The following is a 20571-nucleotide window of genomic DNA, read 5'->3' on the forward strand; positions in this document are numbered from 1 at the left end:
CAGGGCCCCTGTATATTTTAACTATCATGTATCATTTCAACAAATTTGTATTGGCAGTGCCAGTGAAGGATATAACAGCCCAGACTACACAGTGGTGGAGCAGGGAGAGGTAAGTATTGCAAGTGGTAGAGCACTGTTCGAGCTGGGCGGCGGTTCTGGCACAGGGCCCCTCATATTACGACGGTGTGTCTGACGTTGGTTGTGCACCACCACCGTCAGAGACACTTCATTGTACTATGAGGGACCCTGTGCCAGTGCCGTTGCCCAAGAGTGGGACCACCTGTCCAGGCAAACGGCACTTGCACGGGTGCTTGCGCCAGGTGGTGACCACGGCCCTGTGGGGGAGTCATCCCATTTAGGGAGGTATAAAAATGGCCTATGGTGGACATTCAGCAGCTGCAAATGGAGGAATTGGAGAAGTCAGTAAGAGGAGGTGCAGCGCCACAGAGTCCTGGTCGTTGCAGTAACGTCGCTCTGCCGCTAAGGGGAGTGATGTTGCATCTGATTGCACTAAGGGAATTCACCTGACCAGGTATCACACACTACACTTCACACTCTGGCCACCAGGGGGGGTGGTTCTATCTAGTAGGCCACTCCTCACACTCTGGTAAAACTTGGGGTTGGACAGGAAGACAGGGAGAGAAGTAACTGGGAAGAGCTAGAGAGAGGACCTGTCAGGGATGGGATCCTGGCAGACTCCTAAGAGAACAACGCAACAAGTGAGCAACGGGAATACAGCAAAGAGGCAATAGGACCAGAAGGAGTCATGCTGTAAGATCGAGGCAACATCCTTCTGAGGCGCAAACAGTCGGTGGCCGGAACGCCGAGAAAGTAAGAAACTTTAAGCATTACTTCAAACCACGGCAGGACAGTCAATTATAGGTTGGCTGTCTCACTTTAACACCTAAGCAGACAACGGAGGCAGCTGTGGGAGAGGGGCGACTCTAGAGTCCCGGAAGAACTCCAGGCCTACCCCGTCATACGGGTGCGTCCTAGCCATATCATCTGGGGGACGGAGAGAGAACGAACATCAGAGGCAGACAGAATCAGTTGTGAGGACTATCCCGGGGTGCTCAGCAGGGAAGGACTACAACACATAGGCGCTAGCAGGTAGACGCTGATTCTCACCTGTCAAGGGAACTCCTAATGTGCCTTTGGACTTGCCGGTCTCAGACAGCCCTGTTAACAGTGCTCTGGATTGACTATCTCGAAGCCTTCAGTAAAGAGGTAAAGAGACTGCAACTTGGTGTCCTCGTTATTTACTGCGACCTGCACCGCACCACCACAACATCATCACCATCCACACCTTTCATTGGGCGCCCCTCAGCAGGGTCACGGATCGGGTCTAGCCACCGTGACAACCCCAGAGCAGAGACTCAGAGGCCCAGTACCGGGTACCCCTCGGCCCTGCAGCAGTGGGGGCACTTCAACTTGGCGTCACAAACAGGATCTACTTAAGCCTGAAGAATCAGGTCATGTGTGCCTTGGAACTGTGATTTATTGTGCTTGGACTGTGACTTATTGCAAAGACTGTGCATTGTTATTGCCGCCAAGAGTTCCCGCCACAATTCGCCATCGCCGCGCACGGAGGGAGGAGCCTTAGCTTCGTTGGCGGAACCGGTCAAAGAGAAGCGCGGAATGAGAAAGTACGGTAAAGTGCCAACTCCGGAAGAGGAACTCCGACCTCCAGCAGGTTATTGGGAGGAAGGGACAGCCATGTCTGAGTCAGGGAGCAGAGGCGGCGGTCGCAGCCGTGGACGCAGAGGCAGCTCCGGTCCCTGTAGCGGACGTAGCCACGGCCCTAATACCACCACCGGTGGCCGCAGAGCCTGCTGCCCCCATCAGCCAGTCGGACACTGCCGCTACCACAAAGGCCATAATGCCCTTCTCTATGCCGTACCTGCCCAGAGCGGCCTGGCTCCCGCGATACTCTGGGGAGTTGCACACATTAACTGATTTTAAAGAAGGAATCTGCAGTCTGCTCGAGTTCTATCCCCTGACGGAGCCTCAGAAGGTTCATATGATAATCGGCCAACTCTTCCGGGCGGCTCTGAGAGAAGTGAAGTCCTGGCCCGCCCCGGATAAGGGAACTGCACAGCAGGTTTTTGCAAAGCTTAAAGCCACCTTCGATACCCGCACTGCTACAGAAATTAAACTAACTTTCTATGGATATAAACAGAGACCGCAGGATAGCTTATGGGACTATGCCCTTAATCTCCAGGAGGCGCTGCGGGCCATTAAGCAGAGTGACCCCGACAGCATGCAGGATGAGGATAAACTCCTGAAGGAGCGGTTCAATGAGGGGCTCCTGTGCAGTCACCAATGGGGCCAATTGCACTTCCTGGCCATGCAAAATCCAGACTTGACTTTTGCGCAATTCAAGGATAAAGCTATCCAGGCATTGCAGGAGCGACAGCCCAGCCGTGCAGCGCCTCCCAGGCATCCCGCTCTCACGTACCACCAGGAGGTGGTGTCGGATGCCCCAGTCGCCGCCGAGGCCGATGCCCAGAGATTAGAGGATGACTCCCCTGCAGGAATCCGCCTCCAGATGCAGGAGCTGACCAAGAGCGTTGCTGCCCTGGCCCGGATGGTGCAGTCCCTACAGGAGGCCCCCAAGGAGAAGATCCAGCTGGCCTCCAGACCAGAGGATGTCCCTTGGATGGGACAGAGGAGGACTCCGCCGACCAGAGGCTGGGACGACGATCGCTTCCATCGGGACGGACGACCCATCTGCCGCCGCTGTCATCAGGTGGGCCACCTTGCAAGGTACTGTCCTTTAAACGAGCAACCCCTGGGGCAAAGGGCCAACCCCCAGGAGTAGGACGGTCAGGCCCGCAGCATTGGAGAGCCAAATACATTGGAGGGCGACCAGTTCTTCCTGTAGTGGTTGACGGTATCCCCATGAACGCTTTGCTGGACACCGGTTCTCAGGTGACGACTATGCCTTACGTGCTTTATAAACGGTGTTGGGAGGACACCGATATTACTCGTGGCCCCGATGACGATTTCACCATAATAGCCAGTAATGGTCAGCCATTGCCACAAGTGGGGTATAAAGAGGTCACCATCAAGGTGGGGTGGGTGGAATTGAAAGCCCAAGAGATTGTGATTGTTGATATTGATCGCCGAGAATGTAATCCCATGATGACTATCGGTACTAATGTTATAGAAAAGTGTCTTGCAGAAGTTATTGTTTTGTTGCAACAGGTAGCAGAAACCGCTGGCCACAGTGAACAACGCGCCCTGCAAAAAGAAATCAGAGCTCTGATGCAGAGACAGCAGGTAGAGCTATCTCCCCCCAGGAGTGAGATGTTAATATGGTGTCAGGCAGCCATAGGCCTCAGGGGTAAGGACTACCAGGCCTTGGTAGAACCCGTATATTCAGACAATAGGCCTACTATCCTGACAGCCCGGGGGGTGGTCGACGTCCGCCAGGGGAGGGTGCCCGTACGTGTCCTCAATTGTGGGGAGGAAGAGGTCCACCTCACCAAGTATGCCATGCTCGCCAAACTGTTCGCTGTCAATAATAGTGTGATACAGACACCTGGACCCGTCAAACGTGGCGGAGGGCAACGGTTCTGCAGGGCACTCGAAAGATTGGTGTCGGGAATTGCATGTGGGCACTGACTCCACCCCATTCCATCAGAAACAGGGGGCCTACAGGGTGGTTCACGAGTACGAGCAGGTATTCAGCAAACACCCCTTAGATTTTGGACAGGTGAAAGGGATCCAACATCACATCCCCACGGGAGATCACCGACCCATAAAAGAGAGATATCGCCCTGTACCCCCAGCTCATTACCAGTGTGCCAAGGACATGTTGCGAGAAATGAAGGAGGCTGGGGTGGTGAGAGACAGTTGTAGCCCCTGGGCAGCTCCATTAGTCCTTGTTAAAAAGAAGGATGGTACAATGAGGATGTGTGTTGATTACAGGCAGTTGAATCGCATTACACATAAGGACGTATACCCACTGCCCAGGATAGAGGAGTCTCTGGCTGCCTTAAAATCTGCTGATTACTTCTCTACCTTAGATCTCACCAGTGGGTACTGGCAGGTTCCCGTGGCGGAGGCGGACAAAGAGAAGACGGCCTTCATGACACCGATGGGTCTCTGCGAATTTAACTACATGCCCTTCAGATTTTGCAATGCCCCGGGGACGTTCCAGAGGATGATGGAGTGCTGCCTGGGGCACAAGAACTTTGAAACCGTACTGCTGTATTTGGATGATGTCATTGTCTTCTCTAAGACCTACGAAGACCATCTGAAGCACCTGGCTGAGGTGTTTGAAGCCCTGTCCGACTTTGGCTTAAAGGTGAAACCGTCCAAATGTCATCTGCTGAAACCTAAAGTGCAGTACCTGGGCCATGTGGTGAGCGCCGAAGGAGTGGCCCCAGACCCCGACAAGGTCACGGTGATCCAGGACTGCCAAAGCCCAGCAACCTCCACGAAGTCCGGCCGGTCCTCGGGCTGGTAGGCTATTACCGGAGGTTCATTAAGGACTTCACCAAGAAGGCCACGCCCTTGCAAGACCTGTTGGTGGGCCAATCAAAGAAGACCAAGGGGAGGAACACCCCATTTGATTGGAACGAGGGGCTGGAGGGATCCTTCACTTGCTTAAAGTCGGCACTGATGGGAGAAGAGGTACTGGCATACCCCGAATATGACCAACAGTTTGTGCTGTACACGGATGCCAGCAATGTAGGATTGGGGGCCGTGCAGTCCCAGGTCCAGAAAGGCCAGGAGAGGGTAATCGCTTACGCCAGCAGGAAGCTTCGTCCCACGGAAAGGAACCCTGACAACTACAGTTCCTTTAAGCTGGAATTCCTTGCCATCGTCTGGGCAGTGACAGAGAGGTTCAAACACTACCTGGCCTCAGCAAAATTCACCGTCTTCACGGACAACAATCCGCTAACGCATCTGGATACCGCCAAACTCGGGGCCTTGGAACAGCGGTGGATGGCCCGGCTGTCCAACTACGACTTCACCATCAAGTACCGGGCAGGACGCAAGAATGCAAATGCCGATGCCCTGTCCCGAATGCCCAATTTGCCAGAAACGGGAGAAGACCCGGAGGCACTTGAAGAGGTGAAGCTGCCTGCATTCCATCGCCCCAAAGCCACTCAGAACTCCCATCATGTGAAGAACAGGCACAAGAACCAACCGGATGCCATGCTGAATCCCCTGCCCCACCACGGATGGGCGGAGACCCAGGATGGTGACCCCGCGGTCCGTAGGGTGAAAGAGCTCTTGACGCAGGCAGGGTTGCATCCCAGCCCAGATGATCCACAGGAGACCCAACAGCTGTGGAAGGGGAGAAGTAAACTGTTTATCCATGATGGCAAGCTGTGCCGGAGAAGCATCGACCCACGTACTCACGAATTGGTATGGCAGATAGTAGTGCCAAGGCGAGATGCACCCATGGTTCTGGGAGCCTACCACGATGGAGCCGGACACTTCGGATGGAAGAAGCTGGAGAGGCTACTCCGAGGGAGGTTCTATTGGATTGGCATGAAGAGAGCCATTGAGAAGTGGTGTCGAGAGTGCGGTCCATGTAGCCTACGCAGGAGGGACCGTGGCAGCCAACGGGCTCCCTTGCAGCCTATCATCACCAAGCGGCCACTCGAACTGGTCGTGCTGGATCATGTGAAGCTGACACCTAGCCGGTCAGGCTATGTCTACGCTCTTACCATCGTGGATCACTACTCCAGATTTTTGGTGGTTGTGCCTGTCAAGGATCTAACGGCCAGGACGGCCGCCAAGGCTTTCCAGCAGTACTTTTGTAGGCCCCATGGCTACCCGGAGAAGGTACTGACCGATCAGGGACCAGCATTCGAAGCGGAAGTGTTCCAAGAGTTCTGCCAATTGTACGGGTGTAAGAAGATCAGAACCACACCGTACGATCCCCAAACCAATGGGATGTGCGAAAAAATGGACCAGGTGGTGATCGACTTACTAAAGACCTTGCCCATAGAGGAACGGAGCCTGTGGCCAACGAAGTTGCCTGACTTGGTGGACATATATAATCACATCCCAGTAAATTCCACCAACTGCACTCCAGTGTACCTGATGCGAGGAAGGTCTAGCAAGTTACCCGTTGATCTGGACATGGGGGTCCTAACCCCCGAAGATACCTCGCCGGATGCTGATTGGGATACCGAGAGGTGGCAAAGGTACCGCAAGGTACAGGAGTGTGTGGAAAGAAGCCTTGCTCAGGCCAGGCAAAAACAGGAAAGGGACTTCAACCAGCATGCCCCTACAATTCCCTTGCCACCTGGTGAGCACGTACTCAAACGAAAGAGGAGGCTACACAAACTCGACGACCAATGGGAAGTGGAACCGTATACTGTCCTGCCATCCGATTTCGACAACACGAAGGTTTGCCTCATCAGCAAGGATGGAGGGGAGACCTCGACGGTGATATCCAGGGACCACCTTAAAGCCTGCCCTGATAAGCTGAGAGCGAGGGAAATGGATCCAGGAACCTCCCCACCTGTAGAAAAGGAGAAGATGATCCACACTGTCCTTGGTGATTTTCTCCAGTCCTGGACTCAGATAAATCAGGCCATCGTGGTACCTGTTCTAACGTTTCACCAGCCGAACCCACCAGAACCAATGGTGGTACCAGATCATCCGGCCCCGCAACCTCAACAAGCCCTACCTGAAGATGCCGTGCCAACCGTTGAACTGGCAAATCCTCCCTCTGCTATCGGCGAACCTGCCGTACCCACTGTTGGTAGCAGCAGCCCTGAGAGCTCCAGCCTGCCAGTGCTACCCAGACTCACTAGAAGTGTAGCTAGAAGGCAGTGCACTACACCAGCGGTAGCAAGCATAGTGGGCCCTGTTAGGCCAGTAGCAACCCCTGCGCTGCGAAGGTCTACGCGCAGCTCTCAGAATCAAACTCCCCTGCGCTACAAAGCTTGGAGGTATTAGTGAGGGCTGCTATTTAGTTAACAATTGTTTGTGTGCATATCTTTTGTTGCAGGTTTTAAAATGGACAACGGAGTAATGGACAGTGAATTACTCCAAAAACTTCTAAAAGGGGACCCCTTTGTTTACCCGGGGTCCCCACTGTTTCAACCACTGAACTGAGAGTCATAAACTGTGCATGACCTAAGTTTTGCAACGTTCAAGAGTCCTCACCTCCCATAAAGGGAAGCACTGTTATGTTTAATTGTTTGATATTTCAAAATTTTGTGTGTTTTCTGTTAACATGTATTGTTGTTCTTATTTTCCCAGTCCGGGAGTACTGGATTTAACCGGGGGGGAGTGCAGCGCCCCAGAGTCCTGGTCGTTGCAGTAACGTCGCTCTGCCGCTAAGGGGAGTGTTGTGAAATTGGATTTTGGGCTCCCCCGGTGGCCACTGGTGGAATTGAACTGGTGTGCATCATCCCCTCTGTTCACCTGTTTCCATCAGGATGTGGGAGTCGCTATTTAACCTTGCTCCTCTGTCACTTCCATGCCGGTCAACATTGTAATCAGAAGCCTTTCTGTGCATGTTCCTGCTGCTAGACAACTCCCAGCTAAGTTGGACTTTAGTCCTCGTTTGTTTTTGCATTTTGTTCCAGTTCACAGCTGTAGTTTCGTTTCTGTGTCTGGAAAGCTCTTGTGATCTGAAATTGCCACTCTGATGTTATGAGTTAATACTAGAGTCTTAAAGTAATTTCAGGATGGAATTTTGATAGGGTTTTCAGCTGACCATGAAAGTGCCCTTTCTGTCTTCCTGCTATCTAGTAAGCGGACCTCAATTTTGCTAAACCTATTTTCATACTATGTTTGTCATTTCATCTAAAATCACCGCCAATATATGTGGGGGCCTCTGTCTGCCTATCGGGGAAATTTCTCTAGAGGTGAGCCAGGACTATATTTTCCTCTGCCAGGATTAGTTAGTCCTCCGGCCGGCGCTGGGCGTCTAGGGATAAAAACGTAGGCAACGCTACCCGGCTACTGTTAGTTGTGCGGCAGGTTTAGTTCATGGTCAGTTTAGTTTCCATCCTTCCAAGAGCTAGTACCTATGTTTGCTGGGCTATGTTCTCTTGCCATTGAGAACCATAACAGTTTGACCGGCCCCAAAAAAGGGTTAAATTAATTGACAGAGAAAGGAGAGAAAAGAGAAGTCTGCTGAAGATTTTTTTTTTTTTTCCTTCCCTTCAGTTCTGAGTGTGCTTGTAATTGAATCTCTTGCAAGTCTGCCTATATTGCAGCCTTTCTCTCTCTCTCTCTCTCCTTCTAATCCTGGAATGGCTCTGTGTTCACCTGTTTAAAATGGATATTCAGAGTTTAGCTGCAGGTTTGAATAATCTCACCACGAAAGTTCAAAATTTACAAGATTTTGTTGTTCATGTTCCTATATCTGAACCTAGAATTCCTTTGCCTGAATTTTTCTCGGGGAATAGATCTTGCTTTCAAAATTTCAAAAATAATTGCAAGTTGTTTTTGTCCCTGAAATCTCGCTCTGCTGGAGATCCTGCTCAGCAGGTCAGGATTGTGATTTCCTTGCTCCGGGGCGACCCTCAGGATTGGGCTTTTGCATTGGCTCCAGGGGATCCTGCGTTGCTCAATGTGGATGCGTTTTTTCTGGCCTTGGGGTTGCTTTATGAGGAACCTCAGTTAGAGCTTCAGGCGGAAAAGGCCTTGATGTCCCTATCTCAGGGGCAAGACGAAGCTGAAATATACTGCCAGAAATTCCGTAAATGGGCTGTGCTTACTCAGTGGAATGAGTGCGCCCTGGCGGCGAATTTCAGAGAGGGTCTCTCTGATGCCATTAAGGATGTTATGGTGGGGTTCCCTGTGCCTGCGGGTCTGAATGAGTCCATGACAATGGCTATCCAGATCGATAGGCGTCTGCGGGAGCGCAAACCTGTGCACCATTTGGCGGTGTCTACTGAGAAGACGCCAGAGAATATGCAATGTGATAGAATTCTGTCCAGAAGTGAACGGCAGAATTTAAGACGAAAAAATGGGTTGTGCTTCTATTGCGGTGATTCAACTCATGTTATATCAGCATGCTCTAAGCGTACTAAGAAGCTTGATAAGTCTGTTTCAATTGGCACTTTACAGTCTAAGTTTATTCTATATGTGACCCTGATTTGTTCTTTATCATCTATTACCGCGGATGCCTATGTCGACTCTGGCGCCGCTTTGAGTCTTATGGATTGGTCCTTTGCCAAACGCTGTGGGTATGATTTGGAGCCTCTTGAAACTCCTATACCCCTGAAGGGGATTGACTCCACCCCATTGGCTAGTAATAAACCACAATACTGGACACAAGTAACTATGCAGATTAATCCGGATCATCAGGAGATTATTCGCTTTCTTGTGCTGTATAACCTACATGATGTGTTGGTGCTTGGATTGCCATGGCTGCAATCTCATAACCCAGTCCTTGACTGGAAAGCTATGTCTGTGTTAAGCTGGGGATGTAAGGGGACGCATGGGGACGTACCTGTGGTTTCCATTTCATCATCTATTCCCTCTGAGATTCCTGAATTCTTGACTGAATATCGTGACGTTTTTGAAGAGCCTAAGCTTGGTTCATTACCTCCGCACCGGGAGTGCGATTGTGCCATAGATTTAATTCCGGGTAGTAAATACCCTAAGGGTCGTTTATTTAATCTGTCTGTGCCTGAACATGCTGCTATGCGAGAATATATAAAGGAGTCCTTGGAAAAGGGACATATTCGTCCTTCGTCACCTCCCTTAGGAGCCGGTTTTTTCTTTGTGGCTAAGAAAGATGGCTCTTTGAGACCGTGTATTGATTATCGGCTTTTGAATAAAATCACGGTTAAATATCAATATCCGTTGCCACTGCTGACTGATTTGTTTGCTCGCATAAAGGGGGCCAAGTGGTTCTCTAAGATAGATCTCCGTGGGGCGTATAATTTGGTGCGAATTAAGCAGGGGGATGAGTGGAAGACCGCATTTAATACGCCCGAGGGCCACTTTGAGTATTTGGTGATGCCTTTTGGTCTTTCAAATGCCCCTTCAGTCTTTCAGTCCTTTATGCATGACATTTTCCGTGATTGTTTGGATAAATTTATGATTGTGTATCTGGATGATATTTTGATTTTTTCGGATGACTGGGACTCTCATGTCCAGCAGGTCAGGAGGGTTTTTCAGGTTTTGCGGTCTAATTCCTTGTGTGTGAAGGGTTCTAAGTGCGTTTTTGGGGTTCAAAAGATTTCCTTTTTGGGATATATTTTTTCCCCCTCTTCCATCGAGATGGATCCTGTCAAGGTTCAGGCTATTTGTGATTGGACGCAACCCTCTTCTCTTAAGAGTCTTCAGAAATTTTTGGGCTTTGCTAACTTTTATCGTCGATTTATTGCTGGTTTTTCTGATGTTGTTAAACCATTGACTGATTTGACTAAGAAGGGTGCTGATGTTGCTGATTGGTCCCCTGCTGCTGTGGAGGCCTTTCGGGAGCTTAAGCGCCGCTTTTCTTCCGCCCCTGTGTTGCGTCAGCCTGATGTTGCTCTTCCTTTTCAGGTTGAGGTCGACGCTTCTGAAATCGGAGCTGGGGCAGTTTTGTCGCAGAGAAGTTCCGATTGTTCCGTGATGAGACCTTGTGCCTTTTTTTCGCGTAAATTTTCGCCCGCCGAGCGGAATTATGATGTTGGGAATCGGGAGCTTTTGGCCATGAAGTGGGCTTTTGAGGAGTGGCGTCATTGGCTTGAGGGGGCTAGACATCAGGTGGTGGTATTGACTGACCACAAAAATCTAATTTATCTTGAGTCCGCCAGACGCCTGAATCCTAGACAGGCGCGCTGGTCGTTGTTTTTCTCTCGGTTTAATTTTGTGGTGTCCTACCTGCCGGGTTCTAAGAATGTTAAGGCGGATGCCCTTTCTAGGAGTTTTGAGCCTGACTCCCCTGGTAACTCTGAACCTACAGGTATCCTTAAGGATGGAGTGATATTGTCTGCCGTTTCTCCAGACCTGCGGCGGGACTTGCAGGAGTTTCAGGCGGATAGACCTGATCGTTGCCCACCTGGTAGACTGTTTGTTCCTGATGATTGGACCAGTAAAGTCATTTCTGAGGTTCATTCTTCTGCGTTGACAGGTCATCCTGGAATCTTTGGTACCAGGGATTTGGTGGCAAGGTCCTTCTGGTGGCCTTCCCTGTCTCGAGATGTGCGAGGCTTTGTGCAGTCTTGTGACGTTTGTGCTCGGGCCAAGCCTTGTTGTTCTCGGGCTAGTGGATTTTTGTTGCCCTTGCCTATCCCGAAGAGGCCCTGGACGCACATCTCGATGGATTTTATTTCGGATCTTCCTGTTTCTCAGAAGATGTCTGTCATCTGGGTGGTGTGTGACCGTTTCTCTAAGATGGTCCATTTGGTTCCCCTGCCTAAGTTGCCTTCTTCTTCCGAGTTGGTTCCTCTGTTTTTTCAAAATGTGGTCCGTTTGCATGGTATTCCGGAGAATATCGTTTCTGACAGAGGAACCCAATTCGTGTCTAGATTTTGGCGAGCATTCTGTGCTAGGATGGGCATAGATTTGTCTTTCTCGTCTGCTTTCCATCCTCAGACAAATGGCCAGACCGAGCGGACGAATCAGACCTTGGAGACATATTTGAGGTGTTTTGTGTCTGCAGATCAGGATGATTGGGTTGCTTTTTTGCCTTTAGCGGAGTTTGCCCTCAATAATCGGGCCAGCTCTGCCACCTTGGTGTCTCCTTTTTTCTGTAATTCGGGGTTTCATCCTCGATTTTCTTCTGGTCAGGTGGAATCTTCGGATTGTCCTGGAGTGGATGCTGTGGTGGAGAGGTTGCATCAGATTTGGGGGCAGGTAGTGGACAATTTGAAGTTGTCCCAGGAGAAGACTCAGCTTTTTGCCAACCGCCGGCGTCGGGTTGGTCCTCGGCTTTGTGTTGGGGACTTGGTGTGGTTGTCTTCTCGTTTTGTCCCTATGAGGGTTTCTTCTCCTAAGTTTAAGCCTCGGTTCATCGGCCCGTACAAGATATTGGAGATTCTTAACCCTGTGTCCTTCCGTTTGGACCTCCCTGCATCTTTTTCTATTCATAATGTTTTTCATCGGTCATTGTTGCGCAGGTATGAGGTACCGGTTGTGCCTTCCGTTGAGCCTCCTGCTCCGGTGTTGGTTGAGGGCGAGTTGGAGTACGTTGTGGAAAAAATCTTGGACTCCCGTGTTTCCAGACGGAAACTCCAGTATCTGGTCAAATGGAAGGGATACGTGTTGTGAATTTGCTTTTTGCTCCCTCTAGTGGTTACTAGTTTTTTGACTCTGGTTTTTCTGTCATTCCTTTTATCCGCACCTGGGTCGTTAGTTAGGGGTGTTGCTATATAAGCTCCCTGGACCTTCAGTTCAATGCCTGGCAACGTAGTTATCAGAGCTAGTCTGCTGTGCTCTTGTCTACTGATCCTGGTTCCAGTTATATCAGCTAAGTCTGCCTTTTGCTTTTTGCTATTTGTTTTGGTTTTGTATTTTTGTCCAGCTTGTTCCAAATCTATATCCTGACCTTTGCTGGAAGCTCTAGGGGGCTGGTGTTCTCCCCCCGGACCGTTAGACGGTTCGGGGGTTCTTGAATTTCCAGTGTGGATTTTGATAGGGTTTTTGTTGACCATATAAGTTACCTTTCTTATTCTGCTATCAGTAAGCGGGCCTCTCTGTGCTAAACCTGGTTCATTTCTGTGTTTGTCATTTCCTCTTACCTCACCGTCATTATTTGTGGGGGGCTTCTATCCAGCTTTGGGGTCCCCTTCTCTGGAGGCAAGAAAGGTCTTTGTTTTCCTCTACTAGGGGTAGCTAGATTCTCCGGCTGGCGCGTGTCATCTAGAATCAACGTAGGAATGATCCCCGGCTACTTCTAGTGTTGGCGTTAGGAGTAGATATATGGTCAACCCAGTTACCACTGCCCTATGAGCTGGATTTTTGTATTCTGCAGACTTCCACGTTCCTCTGAGACCCTCGCCATTGGGGTCATAACAGTTTGCCAGGCCCGTATTAAATGTTTAATGCATTGCAGAAGAGGGATTATAAGAAAGAAGATTCTGAGGTTTTTTTTTTTTTTTTTTCTTCTTCCCCTTTACCTCAGAGTGGCTATGCTTGCTGCAGACATGAATGTCCAGACCTTGATTACAAGTGTGGACCAGCTGGCTACTCGTGTGCAGGGCATACAAGACTATGTTATCAGAAATCCTAGGTCAGAACCTAAAATACCGATTCCTGAACTGTTTTCCGGAGACAGGTTTAAGTTTAGGAATTTCGTGAATAATTGTAAATTGTTTTTGTCCCTGAGACCCTGTTCATCTGGAGATTCTGCTCAGCAAGTAAAAATTGTTATTTCGTTCTTACGGGGCGACCCTCAGGATTGGGCTTTTTCGCTGGCGCCAGGAGATCCGGCATTGGCTGATCTTGATGCGTTTTTTCTGGCGCTCGGTTTACTTTATGAGGAACCCAATCTTGAGATTCAGGCAGAAAAGGCCTTGCTGGCTATGTCTCAGGGGCAGGACGAGGCTGAAGTGTATTGCCAAAAATTTCGGAAATGGTCCGTGCTGACACATTGGAACGAGTGTGCACTGGCCGCTAATTTTAGAAATGGCCTTTCTGAAGCCATTAAGAATGTTATGGTGGGTTTTCCCATTCCCACAGGTCTGAATGATACTATGGCACTGGCTATTCAAATTGACCGGCGGTTGCGGGAGCGCAAAACCGCAAATTCCCTCATGGTGTTGTCTGAACAGACACCTAATTCGGTGCAATGTGATAGAAAAACCGCAAATTCCCTCATGGTGTTGTCTGAACAGACACCTGATTTAATGCAATGTGATAGAATCCTGACTAGAAATGAGCGGAAAATTCATAGACGCCGGAATGGCTTGTGCTACTACTGTGGTGATTCTACACATGTTATCTCAGCATGCTCTAAACGTATAGCTAAGGTTGTTAGTCCTGTCACCGTTGGTAATTTGCAACCTAAATTTATTCTGTCTGTAACTTTGATTTGCTCACTGTCATCTTATCCTGTCATGGCGTTTGTAGATTCAGGTGCTGCCCTGAGTCTCATGGATCTCTCATTTGCTAAGCGCTGTGGTTTTACTCTTGAACCATTAGAAAATCCTATTCCTCTTAGGGGTATTGATGCTACGCCATTGGCAGCAAATAAACCGCAGTATTGGACACAGGTTACCATGTGCATGACTCCTGAACACCGCGAGGTGATACGTTTCCTGGTTTTACATAAAATGCATGATTTGGTTGTTTTAGGGCTGCCATGGTTACAGACCCATAATCCAGTCCTGGACTGGAAGGCTATGTCAGTCTCAAGTTGGGGCTGTTGTGGTATTCATGGGGATTCCCTGCCTGTGTCTATTGCTTCTTCTACGCCTTCGGAAGTTCCGGAGTATTTGTCTGATTATCAGGATGTCTTCAGTGAGTCTGAGTCCAGTGCACTGCCTCCTCATAGGGACTGTGACTGTGCTATAGATTTGATCCCAGGCAGTAAATTTCCTAAGGGAAGACTGTTTAATCTGTCGGTACCTGAACATACCGCTATGCGTTCATATATCAAGGAGTCTCTGGAGAAAGGACATATTCGTCCGTCTTCTTCCCCTCTTGGTGCGGGATTCTTTTTTGTGGCAAAAAAGGACGGATCTTTGAGACCGTGTATTGATTATCGGCTTTTAAATAAGATCACTGTCAAATTTCAGTATCCTTTACCGCTGTTGTCTGACTTGTTTGCCCGGATTAAGGCTGCCAAGTGGTTCACCAAGATAGACCTTCGTGGTGCGTACAACCTTGTGCGCATTAAGCAAGGTGATGAATGGAAAACCGCATTCAATACGCCCGAAGGTCATTTTGAGTACTTGGTGATGCCTTTTGGGCTCTCCAATGCGCCTTCAGTTTTTCAGTCCTTTATGCATGACATTTTCCGGAAGTATCTGGATAAATTTTTGATTGTTTATCTGGATGATATTTTGGTTTTTTCTGATAATTGGGATTCGCATGTGGAGCAGGTCAGGTTGGTCTTTAAAATTTTGCGTGAAAATTCTTTGTTTGTCAAGGGCTCTAAGTGTCTCTTTGGTGTACAGAAGGTTCCCTTTTTGGGGTTCATTTTTTCCCCTTCTGCTGTGGAGATGGACCCAGTCAAGGTCCGAGCTATTCTTGATTGGACTCAGCCCTCGTCAGTTAAGAGTCTTCAGAAGTTCTTGGGCTTCGCTAACTTCTACCGTCGTTTTATCGCTAATTTTTCTAGCATTGTGAAACCTTTGACGGATATGACCAAGAAGGGCTCCGATGTAGCTAACTGGGCTCCTGCTGCCGTGGAGGTTTTCCAGGAGTTGAAACGCCGGTTTACTTCGGCGCCTGTTTTGTGCCAGCCTGACGTCTCACTTCCCTTTCAGGTTGAGGTGGATGCTTCGGAGATTGGGGCAGGGGCCGTTTTGTCGCAGAGAGGCCCTGGTTGCTCTGTTATGAAACCTTGTGCCTTTTTCTCTAGGAAGTTTTCGCCTGCCGAGCGAAATTATGATGTGGGCAATCGGGAGTTGTTGGCCATGAAATGGGCATTTGAGGAGTGGCGTCATTGGCTCGAGGGTGCTAAGCATCGTGTGGTGGTCTTGACTGATCACAAAAATCTGATGTATCTCGAGTCTGCTAAACGCCTTAATCCGAGACAGGCCCGCTGGTCATTGTTTTTCTCCCGCTTTGATTTTGTTGTCTCGTATTTACCAGGTTCAAAGAATGTGAAGGCCGATGCTCTTTCTAGGAGCTTTGTGCCTGATGCTCCTGGAGTCGCGGATCCTGTTGGTATTCTTAAAGATGGAGTTATCTTGTCAGCTATTTCTCCGGATCTGCGACGTGTGTTGCAGAGATTTCAGGCTGATAGGCCTGAGTCTTGTCCACCTGACAGACTGTTTGTCCCGGATAAGTGGACCAGCAGAGTCATTTCCGAGGTTCATTCCTCGGTGTTGGCAGGTCACCCGGGAATTTTTGGCACCAGAGATCTGGTGGCCAGGTCCTTTTGGTGGCCTTCCTTGTCAAGGGATGTGCGGTCATTTGTGCAGTCCTGTGGGACTTGTGCTCGAGCTAAGCCTTGCTGTTCTCGTGCCAGCGGTTTGCTCTTGCCCTTGCCTGTCCCGAAGAGACCTTGGACACATATCTCCATGGATTTCATTTCTGATCTTCCGCTATCTCAGGGCATGTCCGTTATCTGGGTGATATGTGATCGCTTCTCCAAGATGGTCCATTTGGTTCCTTTGCCTAAGCTGCCTTCCTCTTCCGATCTGGTTCCTGTGTTTTTCCAGAACGTGGTTCGTTTGCACGGCATCCCTGAGAATATTGTGTCAGACAGAGGATCCCAGTTCGTTTCCAGGTTCTGGCGATCCTTTTGTAGTAGGATGGGCATTGATTTGTCGTTTTCGTCTGCTTTCCATCCTCAGACTAATGGACAGACGGAGCGAACCAATCAGACTTTGGAGGCTTATTTGAGGTGTTTTGTCTCTGCTGATCAGGACGATTGGGTGACATTCTTGCCGTTGGCTGAGTTTGCCCTTAATAATCGGGCTAGTTCCGCCACCTTGGTTTCGCCTTTTTTCTGCAACTCCGGTTTCCATCCTCGCTTTTCTTCGGGTCATGTGGAGCCTTCTGACTGTCCTGGGGTGGATTCTGTGGTGGATAGGTTGCAGCAGATCTGGAATCATGTGGTGGACAACTTGAAGTTGTCACAGGAGAAGGCTCAGCGCTTTGCCAACCGCCGCCGCGGTGTGGGTCCCCGACTACGCGTTGGGGATTTGGTATGGCTTTCTTCCCGCTTTGTTCCTATGAAGGTCTCCTCTCCCAAATTTAAACCTCGTTTTATTGGGCCTTACAAGATATTGGAAATCCTTAATCCTGTATCTTTTCGTCTGGATCTTCCTGTGTCGTTTGCTATTCACAATGTATTTCATAGGTCCTTGTTGCGGCGGTACATTGTGCCTGTAGTTCCTTCTGCTGAGCCTCCTGCTCCGGTGTTGGTTGAGGGCGAGTTGGAGTACGTGGTGGAGAAGATCTTGGATTCTCGCCTCTCCAGGCGGAGGCTTCAGTACCTGGTCAAGTGGAAGGGCTATGGTCAGGAGGATAATTCCTGGGTGGTCGCCTCTGATGTTCATGCGGCCGATTTAGTTCGTGCCTTTCATGCCGCTCATCCTGATCGCCCTGGTGGTCGTGGTGAGGGTTCGGTGACCCCTCACTAAGGGGGGGGTACTGTTGTGAATTTGCTTTTTGCTCCCTCTAGTGGTTACTAGTTTTTTGACTCTGGTTTTTCTGTCATTCCTTTTATCCGCACCTGGGTCGTTAGTTAGGGGTGTTGCTATATAAGCTCCCTGGACCTTCAGTTCAATGCCTGGCAACGTAGTTATCAGAGCTAGTCTGCTGTGCTCTTGTCTACTGATCCTGGTTCCAGTTATATCAGCTAAGTCTGCCTTTTGCTTTTTGCTATTTGTTTTGGTTTTGTATTTTTGTCCAGCTTGTTCCAAATCTATATCCTGACCTTTGCTGGAAGCTCTAGGGGGCTGGTGTTCTCCCCCCGGACCGTTAGACGGTTCGGGGGTTCTTGAATTTCCAGTGTGGATTTTGATAGGGTTTTTGTTGACCATATAAGTTACCTTTCTTATTCTGCTATCAGTAAGCGGGCCTCTCTGTGCTAAACCTGGTTCATTTCTGTGTTTGTCATTTCCTCTTACCTCACCGTCATTATTTGTGGGGGGCTTCTATCCAGCTTTGGGGTCCCCTTCTCTGGAGGCAAGAAAGGTCTTTGTTTTCCTCTACTAGGGGTAGCTAGATTCTCCGGCTGGCGCGTGTCATCTAGAATCAACGTAGGAATGATCCCCGGCTACTTCTAGTGTTGGCGTTAGGAGTAGATATATGGTCAACCCAGTTACCACTGCCCTATGAGCTGGATTTTTGTATTCTGCAGACTTCCACGTTCCTCTGAGACCCTCGCCATTGGGGTCATAACAGATACGGTCAGGAGGATAATTCTTGGGTGACTGCCTCTGATGTTCATGCCTCCGATCTGGTCCGTGCCTTTCATAGGGCTCATCCTGATCGCCCTGGTAGTTCTGGTGAGGGTTCGGTGCCCCCTCCTTGAGGGGGGGGGTACTGTTGTGAAATTGGATTTTGGGCTCCCCCGGTGGCCACTGGTGGAATTGAACTGGTGTGCATCATCCCCTCTGTTCACCTGTTTCCATCAGGATGTGGGAGTCGCTATTTAACCTTGCTCCTCTGTCACTTCCATGCCGGTCAACATTGTAATCAGAAGCCTTTCTGTGCATGTTCCTGCTGCTAGACAACTCCCAGCTAAGTTGGACTTTAGTCCTCGTTTGTTTTTGCATTTTGTTCCAGTTCACAGCTGTAGTTTCGTTTCTGTGTCTGGAAAGCTCTTGTGATCTGAAATTGCCACTCTGATGTTATGAGTTAATACTAGAGTCTTAAAGTAATTTCAGGATGGAATTTTGATAGGGTTTTCAGCTGACCATGAAAGTGCCCTTTCTGTCTTCCTGCTATCTAGTAAGCGGACCTCAATTTTGCTAAACCTATTTTCATACTATGTTTGTCATTTCATCTAAAATCACCGCCAATATATGTGGGGGCCTCTGTCTGCCTATCGGGGAAATTTCTCTAGAGGTGAGCCAGGACTATATTTTCCTCTGCCAGGATTAGTTAGTCCTCCGGCCGGCGCTGGGCGCCTAGGGATAAAAACGTAGGCAACGCTACCCGGCTACTGTTAGTTGTGCGGCAGGTTTAGTTCATGGTCAGTTTAGTTTCCATCCTTCCAAGAGCTAGTACCTATGTTTGCTGGGCTATGTTCTCTTGCCATTGAGAACCATAACAGGGGAGTGATGTTGCGTCTGATTGCACTAAGGGAGTTCACCTGACCAGGTATCACACACTACACTTCACACTCCGGCCACCAGGGGGGGGTGGTTCTATCTAGTAGGCCACTCCTCACACTCTGGTAAAACTGGGGGTTGGACAGGAAGACAGGGAGAGACGTAACTGGGAAGAGCTAGAGAGAGGACCTCTCAGGAATGAGATCCTGGCAGACTCCTAAGAGAACAATGCAACAAGTGAGCAACGGGAATACAGCAAAGAGGCAATAGGACCAGAAGGAGTCGTGCTGTAAGATCGAGGCAACATCCTTCTGAGGCGCAAACAGTCGGTGGCCGGAACGCCGAGAAAGTAAGAGACTTTAAGCATTACTTCAAACCACGGCAGGACAGCCAATTATAGGTTGGCTGTCTCACTTCAACACCTAAGCAGACAACGGAGGCAGCTGTGGGAGAGGGGCGACTCTAGAGTCCCGGAAGAACTCCAGGCCTACCCCATCATACGGGTGCGTCCTAGCCATATCATCTGGGGGACGGAGAGAGAACGAACATCAGAGGCAGACAGAATCAGTTGTGAGGACTATCCCGGGGTGCTCAGCAGGGAAGGACTACAACACATAGGCGCTAGCAGGTAGACGCTGATTCTCACCTGTCAAGGGAACTCCTAATGTGCCTTTGGACCGGCCGGTCTCAGACAGCCCTGTTAACAGTGCTCTGGATTGACTATCTCGAAGCCTTCAGTAAAGAGGTAAAGAGACTGCAACCTGGTGTCCTCGTTATTTACTGCGACCTGCAACGCACCACCACAACATCATCACCATCCACACCTTTCATTGGGCGCCCCTCAGCAGGGTCATGGGCCGGGTCTAGCCACCGTGACAACCCCAGAGCAGAGACTCAGAGGCCCAGTACTGGGTACCCCTCAGCCCTGCGGCAGTGGGGGCGCTTCAGAGGCCAAAAGCAAGACATTTTTCATGCAAGCTACGTGTCAGCAGGGGAAAGTGGGGCAAAATAATTTGAAATCCATGATTGGTTCCTTTTAATGAAGGTTAGATCATCAACTTTTCGGGTAGCCAGACGTGTCCTTTTTTTGGTCAGTATTGAACCAGCAGCACTGAAGACTCTTTCTGATAGCACACTAGCAGCAGGGCAAGCGAGCTCCTGTAATGCATATTCTATTCTGCCAATTCAGGCCAGGTGTCTATTTTAGATGCCAAGTAATCAAAGGGGAATGACCTGTGAGGGAGAACATCGATAAGGACGGAAAAGAAGTTCATAACCATACTGGAAAAATGCTGTCTCTTGTCACTTTGAATCGATGCAGCAGTACCTGTCGTGTCAGCGGTCATTGCGAAATCACTCCACAAACTGGTCATAAAACCCCTCTGTCCAACCCCACTTCGGATTTGTGCACCTCTAACACCTCTGCCATGTTGCCCACTATGGCTCGTGTGAGAACCATCACCACCGCTGTGTGCTGGGAATGCCTGAACCAAACGGTCTACAAGAATTGCTTGTTTGGTAGCCAATATTTGCTCAAGGTTCTCATGTGGCATGATATTTTGTAATTTTCCTTTATATCGTGGATCCAGGAACCAGTAATCGTCATCGGTTATCATTTTGATAATGCGGGGGTCCCTTTTTAGGATACGCAAGGCATACTCAGCCATGTGGGCCAATGTTCCAGGTGTCAATTCACTGCTTGTGCTGGGTTGAGGAGCACTTTCTTGCAAATCAACATCACTTGTGTCCC

The sequence above is a fragment of the Ranitomeya variabilis genome, chromosome 5 (genome assembly GCF_051348905.1).
Source record: "Ranitomeya variabilis isolate aRanVar5 chromosome 5, aRanVar5.hap1, whole genome shotgun sequence".
In the NCBI taxonomy this organism is placed as follows: Eukaryota; Metazoa; Chordata; class Amphibia; order Anura; family Dendrobatidae; genus Ranitomeya; species Ranitomeya variabilis.